This window comes from Dipodomys merriami, unplaced genomic scaffold, assembly GCF_024711535.1.
Source record: "Dipodomys merriami isolate MVZ:Mamm:240054 unplaced genomic scaffold, mDipMer1.0.p SCAF_17, whole genome shotgun sequence".
In the NCBI taxonomy this organism is placed as follows: domain Eukaryota; kingdom Metazoa; phylum Chordata; class Mammalia; order Rodentia; family Heteromyidae; genus Dipodomys; species Dipodomys merriami.
In genome coordinates, this window is record NW_027203048.1 from 18,595,237 (window position 1) to 18,611,812 (window position 16,576).

General features: G+C 39.7%; 1 non-coding gene across 1 annotated transcript; it reads left to right on the forward strand.

Moving 5' to 3' along the window:
- The first annotated feature begins 11,562 nt into the window (after window positions 1-11,562).
- On the forward strand, window positions 11,563-11,669 carry LOC138829344 (U6 spliceosomal RNA). Its single transcript, XR_011372551.1, has one exon. It is a non-coding gene; the product is annotated as a U6 spliceosomal RNA (small nuclear RNA).
- Window positions 11,670-16,576: the final 4,907 nt, after the last annotated feature.

Genomic DNA, 16,576 nt, shown 5'->3' on the forward strand with positions numbered 1-16,576 from the left:
TGGAAGGGGCACAACTCTTGAGACAAAGAGACTCAGTGACAGCATCCAGGCTGTCAGTTCAAGCCCCACAACTGATTAAATGAAAAAGAAAAAGATTACATAAGTTAGACATTAGTTTGAAAGGTCTAAGGAGACTTTTGGGCAATGAAAAGTAGGAGAAAAGACTGGGGTTTGGCCATATTAGATACACTACAGTTCTTCAAAAGTCAGAATTGAACAGGGCCCTGGTGGTGGCTCACACCTGCAGTCTTAGCTACTCAGGAGGCTGAGATATGAGGATGAGGGTTCAAAGCCAGTCAAGGAAGGAAAGCCCATGAGCCTCTTCTCTCCAATTAACCACCAGAAAACCAGAAGTGGAGCTGTGGCTCAAATAGGTAAAGTGCTAGCCTTGAGCAAAAAAGCTCAGGGACAGCACACAGGCCCTGAGTTCAAGACCCAAGACCAACAGAAAAAGAAAGAAAGAAAGAAAGAAAGAAAGAAAGAAAGAAAGAAAGAAAGAAAGAAAGAAAGAAAGAAAGAAAGAAAGAAAGAAAGAAAGAAAGAAAGAAAGAAAGAAAGAAAGAAAGAAAGAAAGAAAGAAAGAAAGGAAGGAAGGAAGGAAGGAAGGAAGGAAGGAAGGAAGAAAGAAAGAAAGAAAGAAAGAAAGAAAGAAAGAAAGAAAGAAAGAAAGAAAGAAAGAAAGAAAGAGGACTTAAACCAATTATGTAACAATAATCCCTCAGTATATCACCTTTATAATAACAATAAAGATGCATAATAAAAAATAATTAGCTTTCAGCTTTGGGAGTTTGCCACTTGCCTGCATAAATGGTGCAGTGTGGCTTTTGATGGCATCTTATGGACAGTTACCTGTAAAAGAAGGTTGAGAAATAATGTAACGAAGAGAAGTCAGTTTGGCCATGGGCACAAGCTCTACTAGAAAAGAAGCTCAAATGGGGGCTGGGAAGTTGGCTCAGTGGTAGAGCGCTTGCCTTGCATACCTGAGGCCCTGGGTTCAATTCCTCAGCACCACATAAGCAAAAAGAAAAAAGCCGGAAGTGGCGCTGTGGCTCAAGTGGTAGAGTGCTAGCCTTGAGCTGAAGAGCTGAGAGACAGCACTCAGGCCCAGAGTTCAGGCCCCACGACCGGACCCAAAAAAAAAAATAAAAAAAGAAGCTCAAATGGTGCCATTTGAGTTGTCTACTAGTTTCTACTACTTGCATAAACATTTTGGCTTGCATCCTTTGCTCTTGGGTCCTGAATGGAGACTCTGAAATAAGGTACATGAAGCATCATCTACTATAACAGTCAGTGCACAACTGAGTTTTAAGCCAAGGACATAGGAGTGGAAGATCATGAATGAGTGTTAAGTTCAGTCAGGACTACATGACAGAATCCAGAAGTGCAGGTGGGCACTTCATTTTGAAACAGAAAAGGTCAGCAAGATTGAATGCTCTGGGATAGAAAATTATAAACATCATCAATTTTTACTTACATAAATTTCTATTAAGCACTTGAAAAAAATAATTAAACCAAGCTTGAAAATATTCCATCACAACGAAACAAAATTCATAGACAACTTTTTCCAATCTTTAGCAAGAAACTGAAAGTTCCATTGTTACCAGATAAAGCAGTGAATATGGGAAATAGGGAACAGACAAGTTCAACTAGGAAACTTGAGCTGACATTCAACCAAAGTAAATGGTTTTAAACTAGATTTGTTTGTTTGTTTGTTTGGTTGGGTTTCATTGTTGTATTCAATTTGTGATCACTTTGGAATCCAGGAAGGGCAGGACTAATGATAACTTCTTTGAGGACCATGAACCCCAAGGAAGGGAACAACAGGGCCTCAACAGGACAGATCATCCTTCAGACAACTATAACTTGTTTATCCTGACTACAATTTCTCCCCGTTAGTGATGAGAGCAATATCAACTTCTCTTAAACTCTTCCATCATGATCAACTAATCCAACCTTTGACCAAAACTACTTCATATTATACATACTTCTCTCTCCTACCCACAGTTCTTTATCTATTTAAATCCCAAGCTCATGCCTACACCCCGAAGATGGCTGAAGTTGATTTGAAGTGCCCTTCCTGTGATTCCTCATGTCATATAGTAAATCACCATTTTCTACCCTTCATCATTTATATATCTCTATTTGGCATTATAAAGGCAAGTAGCTAGACTTAATGTATGGAAGCCCAGGATTAAAATTCTGCTCTCAGGATAAGCAGAAGTGTTGTGATATTATTAAAGAAGGAAAGAAAACTGACAAGACTGGCCTGTCTATAGGACACCCAGTGATTAGGTGTCAGAAAAATGTCAAAGACTCAGAAATAAGCTGGTTCCTTATAATAAGATGCTGGGTGCTCCTAGCGACATTCCAGGAATGACTTGACTCCATGGGGTATATAACTGGGATTGGTTATGATTGATTGAGCTATTTAACAACTTTGGAGGAGCATAAGTAAAGAAGTAGAAAATGTTCAACATGAGTTTTCCTTCTCCTGAAGAGGATGTAGTCTTCCATTTGTGACTATGCAAGGAAGAATCAATGTCCTATATCCCTCCAAAGTCTTATTGATTAGTTCCCACCACAAATGTCCCAGGCATGTCAGCATCTTGGGTGACTGCAATCTGACCACTGTGTATTTTTCTCTGCATGGTCACATTTTTCACAAGAAGCTCTAGATTTAATGTCCCCCGGGAACAGATGACCTAGGCCTCATGAAGGGCACTTTGCAGTGCCCATCCATAGGACAGCCAGCAATCTCTTCTGTCACTGGGCTATTTCTTTAAATGTGAAGTCTCTAGTATTTTTCTCTTCACGTTTAAGGTTGGGGAGAAAGGAAGCAAATCTAATTTGGTGAATCTATCAAACTCTTCAGAGAAGGTAAGAGTCTTCAGGCAGATTTTCTTTGCTGATATCCTCATCTACCATGTCCTCTGGAAGAACAAGTTCTAGCCATCAGAAACCCATGCGGGCTCAACTGGAGTTTCTGTCTACGTCTCACCAGGTTGAAACCAAGATGGCAGCCATCCCAGTCCAGGCCCTGGAGAAATTCCTTTGGACTGTTGGAAAATAGTTCTAGAGATTCTATACCCCTGTAGGATGTACACACTCATTCTCTGAGATGTTCTCTGGTCTTACGTGTGCCCACCTCCCCTTCTATCTTCAGTCTAGGACCCTTCATCCAGACCTTCCCATGCTTTAAATCAGTCTCCAAAGAAAATTATTTTATTTTGAGAATTAAAAATTTCAAACTGATAAAGTTTAGCACTACTCACCAGTAAACCACATAAATGGGGGCAGAACTGGTAAGAAGTTTGGATACTTTGAGATGGAGCTGTAAAGTTTTTAAAGAAAGCAAATTTCCCCTTGATCATACTATGTCCTATATCAGATGACAGAGAAAGACCAGTAAAGAAATTATAGCCTCGCTCTGAGATTGACCTTTCTCAAAGGAGAATGTGGTTTTGCTAAAATAAGAAGAGGACCTATCAAAGTCATGCTGTACTCGATTGTTATCTTACAAAATCTAGCAGCAGATTTGTCCTGAATCTATCAGCAATGCTGACAATTTCATAGAATTCCTTTCAGTCATATGTATAATTTTAGCAAGCTTTGTTGTTTGAGGAAAACACAATTGAAAGATATGTAATTTTAATTTCTATAGAAAAATTTAAGTAACTTTCTGAAAAAACTCATTGAAGGAAAATTTTACTAAAAAAAATCTTTCAGGGAAAATTTTATATGTAACATAAATGACTTCCTCACATTGGCCGGTTCTTATAACAATTCTTTTTATGGACTGAAACTCTGTGTGTGTGTGTGTGTGTGTGTGTGTGTGTGTGTGTGTGTGTGTGTGTGTGTGTGTGTGTGTGTGTGTGTGTGTGTGTAAAGAGCATGCACAAGACAGAGACAGAGACAGAGAGAAAGAGAACATGAGCTCACCAGTACTGGGGCTTGAACTCAGGGCCATAACTTTTTTGGTAAAGGCAGGTACTCTACCACTTGAGCCATAATTCCACTTCTGGCTTTTTGATGGTTAACTGGAAATAAGAATCTCGTAGACTTTCTTGTCTGGGCTGATTTCAAACCATCATTCTCAGATCTCAGCTTCCTACATAGCTAGTATTACAGGCTTGAGCCTCTGTTGCACAACTTGACCAAAACCTTTTGAACTTCATATTTTTGGGAGGAAGGAGAAAAGAAAGGAAGGATTTAAAATCTAGGGAATTAGGGAAGCAGACATAATAGGGGTTCCCTTAGGAAAAATTGCCTAAGTCCAAAAGTTTTCTTTTCTTCTGCTCTCAGTATCTCTTTCAACTTGACATGTTTCATAATATTTAAAACTATTGTTCCCAGTCTATGTCAAATATAGAAAATTACCCATTAATCAAACCTTCCTTCAGATGGTTAACCCTCCCAAGAAATATTCAGATTTCCAAAGACCAAAAGTTCATCTAATCTGTTACTTGTTGCTATGTTAGAGAATCTGAAAGGCTTGTGGACAGAGTAAATCAATATGCACCTCCCTGACTCATACCATAGAGGTCAGTCAAATTGCCATCTGCTTAAGGTTAGTTCCAAGTCCTCAAAATACTGTAGGGAAAGAATTTTCATTATTTCTACCTTCAAGGATTTCCTTGGAATTGTTTAGAGTAAAGAAAGAAAGAAGCAGTTTGGAAGTGTGGCTTACACTGTAGAGTACCTGCCTATCAAGAAAGAAAAAAAGTAAGAAAAGAGGAAAGGGGAATAGAGAGAGAAAGAAAAGGAAGATGGGAAGGAAAAAGGAGGGGAGACAGAGAAGAGAGATGGCCATATATCCAAGTAATTCACTAATTAGACAGGATTATTATGCATCTTAGAAAAGAGGGAATAAAATAAATCTGTAAAATAAGTTGGTTGATTGTTTTGTTTTGGGTGGTTTTTGATCTCAGGCCTTGTACTTGTTAGACAAGTACTTTTACCACTTGAGCCATGCCCCAAGTCCATTTTGCTTTTTCAAATAGGGTCATGTGCTCTTCCCCAGGCTGGCCTCAGATCCTGATTTCCTACCTCCACTTCCCAAGGAGATGAGAGCGCAGCATGTGCTATCATGTGTAGCTTGTTTAACTTGCCTTGAACTATGTTCTTCCTGCTCTACCTCTCAAGTAGATGGGATTGCAATTATGAGTCACTATGCCCAGCTGTAGAGCGTTTTGTTTTGTTTTGTTTTAGATGGGACAAAAGGAAAGTTTTCCCCAGAAGAATACATGGTAAGTAGCTGGTTATATGATTAAAATATACCTAGACATTTTGGGCTCTGTTGGGGTGCCTATTTGCATGAGTCTGTGGTTTCTGTAAAAATTCTCCCTTCCTTCTCAGTTCTATTTTGTATTAGTGTCCTTTTCTTTTTAAGAATACTTTGCTGTCTTAGGATATTTTGTTTCCTTGAGCTGATTAATAGCAAAGCCACCGGATACAGGACAATAGATATTGTTACTGCAGCTGCAAAATCCATCTACACTGTAAACTAGCATTTAAATTTGTCTTTTAGAGTTTGAATAACTCATGATTTCATTACGATGCTATTGAATACATCTATAGTATGAGTATTCACAAACACCCGTTCATAAATAAGATTTTTTAATTCTCCTTTACTGTGTATACTTGAGGTCTGTTGCCTGGTTCAAAACAACCTAAAATATAAAGTCACATTCAGGTATTTTATCTTTTAGACCACAAAGAATACAATCATACCAACAAATTTCTTTTGGAAGGGAGGAAATACATTCATTTTCTACTTCATTACTGAAGCTTAGTTCTTAGTGAATTACAATTTTTTTTCCAGCGAAGATGAACAGGGAAATTCTGATGCAGATAAAACATTGAAATGATGGGACGAAGTGAAAACACCCAAATCACTCTGAAACTAAATAACAGTGAATTATGACAGCTTCCAACAATTACTTAGGAGAAGCAATTACCATGGTAACATGGTATCAAATTTCTGTGAAACAGGTCCAAAGTCATACACCAAAAAAAAAAGGGTGGGTGGGGAGATAATGTATCTTCTAGGCCTATATTTGTTAAGTCAATAGGCAAAGGAATAGTTAATAGTAATGATAAGAATGAAGGATGAAATGGTAGTCTTGCTGTACAACACAATAATGGTAACAATAAAATTTTTTTAGAAAAAGAATGAAAGATGGTACTTTATCTGTACCATCGTGTAAATGCATTTATTGTGTATTCAGACAGATGAGAGAGACCCATCTTTCTCTGAGCCACTGGGGCAAGAGTTAAGAATTGTTAGAACTCTGTTGAATACTGTCAGATCACTGTTAATAAGTCTTTATTGTAAGCATCCCTTTAACTGGAAGTCCTTAGGTCCCTTCTCTAGTGCCAAATTGTCTTGAGTAGAGAACTATCAGCTAAGTAGTTAGCTGGACTGCTCTTTTTTTTTTTTTTTTTTTTTTGTAGTTGGTGGGGCTTGAACTCTGGGCCTGGGTGCTGTCCCTCAGCTCTTCAGCTCAAGGCGAGCACTCTACCACTTGAGCCACAGTGCCACTTCCGGTTTTCTGGTGGTTTATTGGAGATAAGAGTCTCACGGACTTTCCTGCCTGGGCTGGCTTTGAACCGCAATCCTCAGATCTCAGCCGCCTGAGTAGCAAGGAGTACAGGCGTGAGCCACAGGCACCCGGCTTTGGACTGCTTTTTCAGCTACTCCACAGACCTTGGAGAATGGAAGAGACCAGATGGGTGGTTAGACCACCATCCCAGGTGATAAATAGAGGATAGAGCAGAAGTTCAGGGTCCAGAGTCAGAGCTGTTCCAAGGAAATATGGCCAAGGTTTTTAAGAACTGCTTGTCAAGGCCAATAGGCTTCTAGTCAGAAGCCAGCAGCACATATTGTGAACAGGTGGACAAGGCAGAGGACTGTGCCAGGGGATCCATCCTGAGGACTCTGGCTCCTCCTGCTGTGACAAAGACTCATAAGCCACCTGCTCCCTCTTCTCCATACACCTGCTCACCCTGGTAGGACAAGGACTGGAAAGCAAGGGAGTTTCACAGGCTCTGTATTTATATCTAAGGGAAACTGAACCTATCTAAAGAAATCATTTCAATTATTATCAGTATATTGCTTTTTAAAAACAAATTGGGCCTTTACCTAATACTAAGCCATTTTATAATAGACACTTAAATAACCAAGGATTTTGTTATACCCAAGGAACCCTGGGAACCAATCCCCATTGGATACAGAAGAACAACTATATAGAATAAATTTATAAACCAGACACCTGTAATCCTAGCTAGTCAGGAGATCTGAGCATCGCCGTTCAAAGCCATCCTGGGCAGGAAAGTCTGTGACTCTTATCTCCAATTAACCACCGGAAAAACCGGAGGTGGCACTGTGGCTCAGGTGGTAGAACACTAGCCTTGAGCTGAAGAGCTCAGGGACAGTGCCCAGGCACAGAGTTCAAGCCCCACAACTGACCCCCCCAAAAAACCCATATCTATATATCTATATCTATATCTATATCTATCTATCTATCTATCTATCTATCTATCTATCTATCTATCTATCTATCTATCTATCTATCTATATATATATATATATATATATATATATATCAGTCTCTTAAGAATGTAACAGTTGGGGCTGGGAAGGTGGCTCAGTGGTAGGGCACTTGCCTTGCATGCCTGAGGCCCTGGGTTTGATTCCTCAGCACCACATAAAGCAAAAAGAAAAAAAGCCGAAGTGGCGCTGTGGCTCAAGTGGTAGAGTGCTTGCCTTGAGCTGAAGAGCTGAGGGACAGTGCCCAGGCCCAGAGTTCAGGCCTCACAGCTGGAGTCCCCCCCCCAAAAAAAAGAATGTAACTGTTATTAGACTAAAAGCAGGATGAATCCTGGGACACTGACAAGACTGAGCTCTTGTCACAAATGCTAAGGACCAGACTAAGGACTCAGGGGTATGTTCATACTCTGGTGATGATTTGGCCAGAGATAACCCCACTCCCTTCTTGTTCTGTCCCTTCTGATGTCATGTCACACTACCAACTTCAAGGATGGACAAAAAAATTTCAATCTGGATACTGGTGGCTCACACCTGTAATCCTAGCTACTCAGGAGGCTGAGATCTGAGGATCACAGTTCAAAGCCAGCCTGAGCAGGAAAGGCCATGAGACTCTTATCTCCAATTAACTGCCAAAAAAGCTGAAAGTGGAGCTGTAGCTCAAGTGGTAGAGTGCCAAACTTGAGGGAAAAAAATCTCAGAGACCATGCCTTGGCCCTGAGTTCAAGCCCTAGTACTGGCACCAAAAACAAAGTCAGAGAGCCTTCAGAGAACTAGAAAATAATTTGGCCAGGTGCATGTGTTTCCTGGCTTCACCTGAGCTTGTCACATGATATACATTAGGTAGGTTGGCCATGTTGCTCACTTAGTGACTCCCTCTGAACCACTTCCCATCTATATTCCCTTTCATTTGACCCCCTCTGAAGTTCTTGCTGATGCTTTTTACATTCTTTCTGCTATTTAAGATTTCTATTATAAACAGGCTATCCTAATATTAACTAATCAAAGCATAAAATTTCAAAGTTCTAATTTGGCAAAAATCAGGCTTATTACATTTTGTTGAATATCATGCAAGATTAGATAAATACAGCTGGGCCCCAGTGGCTCATACCTATAATCCTAGCTACTCAGAAGGCTGAGATCTGGGATTGCAGTTCAAAGCCAGCCCGGGCAGGAAAGTCCTTGAGACTCTTTTTTTTTTTTAATTTAATTTTATTTTATTTGTGAACATACTGTCCTTGAGACTCTTATCTCCAATTACCCACCAGAAAACCAGAAGTGGCACTGTGGCTCAAGTGGTAGAGCACTAGCCTAGAGCTGAAGAACTGAAGGACAGTGCCTAGGCCCAGAGTTCAAGCCCCATGACCGACAAAAAAAAAATAAAAAACAAAAAACAAAAATCTGTCCCAAAACAGGAAATTAGAACATCATGAGGAGTGTCTGCCATTTGGGACCCTAGAACAAGTGTCATATGCTCATTTAAAAGGCCACACCAGAAGTAGAGTTGTGGTTCAAGTGGTAGAGCACTAGCCTGGAGCAAAAGAACCTCTGGGACAGTGCCCAGGCCCTGAGTTCAAACCCCAAGACCAGCACACACACACACACACACACACACGCACGCACGCACACACACACACACACACACACACACACATACATATGCATGCATATATGCATATATTCTTAATGGGCTAGAATCGTAGCTCAGTAGTATAGCATGTGCATGATCTGGGTTCCATCAGCACTCACCCCCAAAACAAAACAAAAGCAAAAATAATGTAAGGAGCAAAGGAAGAAGTTGCATTGTCCAAAAAGAAATGTACTCATTGCCTGACTTATGAAGCTAACCTCTCTGTACTTCACCTTTATAGGTAATACTGAGCTAAGCATTGTGCCATAGCCTGTAATCCCAGTTCTCAGGTGGTAGAAGTAGGAAAATCTTGGAATTGAGGCCAGCTTGTGCTACATAGTGAGTTTGAGGCCAACCTGAGGTGCATAGTGAGACCCTGTCTCCAATATATCTGTGCACTTATGCACCAGCGCGCGCATTTTGTGTGTGTGTGTGTTCTTTTTTTCTAAATATTTCTTAATTGATTAATCTACATAAATTTTATAATACTGTGGTATACACTTAATCTACATAAATTTTATAATACTGTGGTATACACTTATCTAACACCACAAACACCTTTCAATCTTCACAATGATACTCATCATTAGCTCTTTTTTTTTTCTTTTTGGTCGGTGGTGGGGCTTGAACTCTGGGCCTGAATGCTGTCTGTCAGCTCTTCAGCTCAAGGCGAGTGCTCTACCACTTGAACTACAGCGCCACTTCTGGTTTTCTGGTGGTTTATTGGAGATAAGATTTTCACTGACTTTCCTGCCCGAGCTGGCTTTGAATTTTGAACCTCTATCCTCAGATCTCAGCCTCCTGAGTAGCTAGGATTACAGGTGTGAGCCACCAGCACCCGGCATCATTATCTTAATCTATATAGTTTATGAACTCTATGACCTTTAACAATAAAACTATTTCTTACAAATTGGGTGATATGTACATTTCTTTCCTTTTGCTTAATATCAGCTGTTCCCTCTTTCATTACTTCCCTCCTATCTGTGTGTGTGTTCTTAATGTTTAATTTCTCTACAATAAAACTCTGTATACTTTTTCTTTTTTCTTTTTCTTTTTTGTTGGTTGTAGGTCTTGAACTCAGCCTGAGCACTGTCCCTTAGCTCTTCAGCTCAAGACTAGCGCTCTACCACTTGAGCCACAGCGCTACTTCAGATTTTCTGGTGGTTTATTGGAGATAAGAGTCACAGAGTTTATTGCCTGGGCTGGCTTTGAACCACAATCCTCAGATCTCAGCTTCCTGAGTAGCTAGGATTATCTGTGTGAGCCATGAAAGCACTTTTTCTTATTTTTAATTTCTAATATGGTCATAATTCTCTAAATTTGCCCTCCCCCCCCCATTGCTCTCTTGGGTGTATATTGTTTTTTATTGCTCAGCATGCATTCTCAGACTAGCATCCAGAATTTTCCTTTCACCTATCTTCACTCACAATATATCGAAGGACAGCTACTTATTGTTGGATCAATCTGGCCTTTCTTTATCAAGTAATAGGAATCTGTCTAGAAGAGAATCTAAATCTCTAAAGAGAATCTCTGCACAGTGAGATTCAACAGAGGACTTCTACCAATATTGTAAGGAATGTTTTTATACTGATTGCTACTGTAGGGCAATAAAAACCTAGGGATGCTATAAATCATTAAGTATAAAGTATAGTGATGAAAATAAAGCCAACTTCAAAAAAAAGAAAAAGTGGGTAAGAAAAGCCAAGTCCTACTGATATCATTTTAGCCTTGATCCATCCATGTATATAGTGAAAAGTAAGACTTTTCACTCTATTAACCAATACATTTCCCCTGTAGCCTAAACCAAGTTTGAAGTGGTTTATAACATTTGGAACTAAAAAGTTATGACTCTTAAAGTATTGCTGTAACAAAAGACATCTACAAGTGGCTATATTGTCTCTATAAAAGTGAAGAATTAGCTGGGCGCCCGTGGCTCACACCTGTAATCCTAGCTACTCAGGAGGCTGAGATCTGAGGATTGCGGTTCAAAGCCAGCCTGGGCAGAAAAGTCCATGAGACACTTATCTCCAATAAAAACCACTAGAAAACCAGAAATGGCGTTGTGGTTCAAGCGGTAGAGCACTTGCCTTGAGCTGAAGAGCACAGGGACAGTGCCCAAGACCAGAGTTCAAGTCCCACAACTAACCAAAAAAAAAAAAAAAGGTATAAATTCAGAAAGATACAACTTTCTTGCTTAGCTAACAGAGTTTTTCACAGCTATTGTAAGGAATAGATCTAAAACATAGAAATGATTAAATATATATACATACATAGAGAGACACACCCAAGAACTTATATTCTTCAGATGTATGAAAAGCTTAGTTCCCAGCACAATAATAATTGGTTAAAGCATAAATCATCAGCACATATTAAAAACATTGGATGAATGCTCACGTCAGCAGCAGCTATAATAAAATTGGAACGATACAGAGAAGAGTAGCATGGTCCCTGAACAAGAATGACATGCAAATTCATGCAGTGTTTGACACTTTTCATGTACCACGGAATTGAGAAAAATAAGGGAAGGGCTGGGCTGAAGAGGTGAAGATGTTGAAGGGATGACACAGATCAAGATGCATTATTCACATAAGCTGCTTTGTTACATGACAAAAATATTCAATGCATAACCTAAAAGTCAAGAAAAGTGAGGGAAAGGGTGGGTTGGGAGAGGTGAGTGAGAATGTTGAAAGTGATGACATTGATCAAGATGCACTATATTCATAAATTGCTTTGTTGAATGGCAACTCCGTTTTAAAAGCTTCTTAAAGATAATTAAAAATTCCAAAAATAAATTAAAACACTAGATAAAGGTTTATGAGGCAACAGAAAGCATAGGATACACTGAGACTATTCTAGAATTAAAGGGGATTTATATATATTTATATATATGGCTGAGATATGAGGATCATGAGGATCAGGTTCTGTCTAAACCTGCACAGATAAATCTAAGAGACTCTTTATTTCCCATTAACCAGTAAAAAAGCTGGAAGTGGAGGCATGGAGTACCAACCATGATTGGAAAACGCTGGCTTTGAGTTCAAACTGTAGACCAACACACACACACACACACACACACACACACACACACAGGCAAGAGGGCTATATGTCATACATAATTCTGGATTGGATGCCTATTAATAAGTTCCTAGGAAGGACATTCTTGGAGTCAAACTTGAATATGTGCTATATGGACAGATAATGAATTTTGAAGATTTTCCTGAAGTTTTTATGGACAATAGAAGTGAGAATTATATCACATTAAATTGTAAGCTCCTTGAAGGTAAAAAAATCATGCCTTACTTATTAATGTATAATCAGCATTTAATGCAGTGCTTGGCACATATTCAGTGAATAAACAATATGCTATACAGCTAAATGTAGTCCATTTTCCTAAATAACTTCTTACGTACTTCCCATAATGCATTCCTGGCAGCTGCTCCAAAATTGTTGATGAAATCAAATTGTATTGAACCATGAAGAATTTTACCTCTCTTGAAGTTGATGGAATTCTCCTAGGTATTCTGGCTTCCAGATACTGGTATTTTGAATCTAAACAAAGTGTAGTGAGTTTGGGTTCATATATATATACATACATACATGTGTATATACATATATATAATATACATATATATAGTCAAAATATTGAGTCAAAGAGCCAATAGTTTAGAAAACAATATAAACAAAACTGTTCTCCTGGAAAGATAAGGAACTATTCCAGACAGTGAATACTGAGTGCCAGAACTGACAATAAGCCTGAGGAATGAGAAAGGGAACAGGTGCACAGTAACAGATCAACCGGATAGAAGAGAATCTGTGGCAGGTGTCTTTTAGATGAATTATAAGTTCATCTGTTCCTATATCTTAGAGAGTTTTCTCAGTATAACAGCCCTGTTACACGGGACTGAAACTTACAGTGCTTCAATCATTTGTAGCATTCCAGGGGCTGAGAGGTTCTGGGAGCAGCATACCCTACATTTCTGTGTGGCACTGAGAAGTGGGATCACCTCAGGCCTGCCTGGCTTCTTTTTTTGGGGGGGAGGGGAGGGAGAGGCAGCTAACCTCCAGTTGAGCAAAGCAGGCTTTATTGTTCAACTGCACTTTCCCCTCTGGTTAAAGGAATAATTAAGTAAACTCTCTTTTACAAAAAAAAAAAAAAAAAAGTCATAATCTGCTGGGCACCAATGGCTCATACTTGTAATCCTAGCTACTCAGGAGGCTGAGATATGAAGATTGCAGCTCAAAGCAGCCTGGGCAGGAAAGCCCATGAAACTCTTTATCTCTAACCAGTAGAAAACCAGAAGAAGCACTGTGGCTCAAAGTGGTAGAGCCCTAGCCTTGAGTAAAAGAGCTCAGAGACAGTACCCAGGCCCTGAGTTCAAGCCTTACCACCACCACCACCATCAACAGCAGCAACAAAAAAAGCTAGAAGTAGAAGCATGACTTGAGAGGGAAAGCTCTAACCTTGACTGGAAAAAGCCAAGTAAGAACATGAAACCCTGAGTTCAAACTCCAGTACTGGCACAAATAAAAGGATGAATTTGAGTAGAGAAAACCAAAAGTTCCTGCCTGACAGCTAATACTCCATGTATTACTGTTGGGTACAGTATGCTAAACACTTCAAAACAAAAAATAAAATGCATTCCTTACATCTTAAAGACATAGCATGGTATATTTCATTTTCTAACCAAATCAAGCATTATGACATCCTCTCCTCGCAATACTTGGTGCTAGCCACTCTTTTTCTGTGGCAGCTAGAGCTTGGTAGAACACTGAGCATTGGAGGCTGAGAAATAAAGGGTGAAGATTCTAAGACATCTTTACTAACACAGCATTGCTGAAAGGGCTTGTTTGAGTCAGGCCCAAATGTTAAGTGGGCTGATGAGCCTTACAACCTTGATGAGGACCTGGTGAAATAACACACTGTGTACTTTTCGGTTCATTATACAAAGGTACTGTGGTTTATCATTTGACTGTTTGGGTCTTTTTGTTATTAAATGCTGTACTTCACTGAAGCATTGTTGCAAGCGCTTTTCCCTTTGCTATCAGAGTTCCCCAGTTTTCTGGGGGAACACTGAGGATTTGTGGCACGAATGTTAAATATTCCTTCAAATTTCACCCACAGAAATGGTTGAGAGGCAGTTATTATGTTTCATTAGCATCTGATTACAGGAAAAGGATCTTAGTTCTCCTAATTTCCTAACACAGACATACTTCCACACTCTCCACAGTCTGGTTGGAGTCCATCTGAAAGTCCCAGTAAGCAAGCCAAAAGCAGAGCTAGGCAAAGACCCACCGTGCAGATGGATTGAGTAAAATCAAACTTCAGGTTTCCAACAGCATTTTCCTTCCTAGAATCAGTATTCTTCCAGAGCCGCCAGATTTAGCAAAGATATAAAAAGATGTCTAATATTTTAACCCCAAACGCATCAGTAGTTTTATCTTAGTCTCTACCATCAGAGACTAATTTCAGAAATTTTGAGTCATCAAACCTTAGAGAAGCATTTCTTTAAATCTGATCCCAGATCATCTATATCAGAATAGTCTGAGGGCACCACTGGCTCAAACCTCTGATCCTAGCTAGGATGTGAGAATTGAGATTTGCAGCCAGCCTAGGCAGACAAATCAGAGAGATGTGTATCTTCAATTAGCTAGCAAAAACAAAACTTAAAAAAACATAAAACAAAACAAAAAACAGAAAAGAAGGTGTGGCTCTGATGGTAATGCCACACCAGCTGTAAGTAAAAAAAAAGCAAGTGGAAAAACATTGCTGTTAAATGGCAACTCGTTTGTACAATTAAAGAAAATTAAAATATATTAAAAATAAAAATAATGCGATTTTAAAACTTACTCTACAAAACATGAGGGAAAAACTAATAACCATTGATGGTGAAAGTAATCAACCACTATGTATTTCAAAGAGTGATCTTTAGGCATTAGCATTTGATTAATCCATTTTTAATGTTCTCAGAGTACCAATTATCTGAAAGTCAAGATAATTCATTCCTGTGCCATTAAAGTTTTTTTTTAAAATAAGCTTCATGCTGAGATGGAGTAATGCAGAAAATAGCTAACCCAATATTTAATATGGATAATTAGTTTATGTAGAGTATATATAGAGATATGAATCATTTTAGATGAAAAAGATTTAGCTAAAATTATTTATTCACTCTCCTCCAAATGTAGATTGATTTCCTCCAGAAATGTGGTTGATACTAGCTAAATAAAGCTTTACAAAAACAGGCACCCCAAAAAAGGAACAAAAAGAATTGAAACAAACAAACAATGAATAGTCTGAGGGAAGGTAAAGAAAAAAATGTAGCTTCCTGTATAGCACAGGCTCCCAGAAGTGACACTAAAGATAGGCATTTTTTTAATCCCAAATAATCCTAAAGCAAGACAATTATTTAAAAACCTCAGTCTTTACTACTCCTAAAGGAGACAGCAAAGTAACAGTGCCTGCCTTTTATAGTCTCAGCAGTAAATACATGTTCCTTTAATTCCTTCTTAAGGGAACTTTGGGGGTCTTTTTCCTGAAGAAAAGAACGTCTAAAGCCTTCACTGATGACTCTACAATGTAGGCCTATCCCTTATCCCTGCCTAGGCTGCTACCCCAGGCTGGCAGGTCCAAGGGACAAATAGATTGATCTTCTGTCAGTCAGTATACAAAGAAGCCTGCAATGATTTACTCATTCTCTAAGCTACCTACCACCGTACTTTTTTTTTTTTTTTTGTCTGTCCTGGAGCTTGAACTCTGGGCCTGGGTGCTGTCCCTCAGCTCTTCAGCTCAAGGCTAGCACTCTACCACTTGAGCCACAGCGCCACGTCGGGCTTTTTCTGTGTATGTGGTGCTGAGGAATCAAAACCAGGACTTCATGCATGCAAGGCAAGCACTCTACCACTGAGCCACCTTCCCAGCCTCCACTGTACTTTTATGTTCTGTATTAAACCGGGAATTCCCCTCAAGATTTGTCTATCTCTACCTAATTCTTATTCTATCTGTCTGTCTTTCTCTGTCTGTCTGTCTGTCTACCTACCTACCTACCTACCTACCCTACCTACCTATCTCTAATTCTGTTCACCACGTTTTTCCAGCACTGTTCTGGCCAGTCAACCACCAACGTTAAGGACCCATGCATTGTAACTTGAGAAAGGAGTGAGACCCAGCATTTACAGACCCTAAAATGCACTTGCACCTCCCAAAGACTGCTACTCCCAGCGTGCGCTGCAGCCAGATTCGTGAAGGAAAAGAACTGCAAGCCGGCCTGGAACTTTTTCCTTCGTATCCCGTCGGGCAAAGGAAAAATTCAGCGAGGCCGCAGCGGGCTTTTTCCCCCTAACTCCCAGCCGGGAAGGGGAGGGGTCTGGCCCGGGCCCCGCCCCTCCCCGGCCGGCGCCGGCCA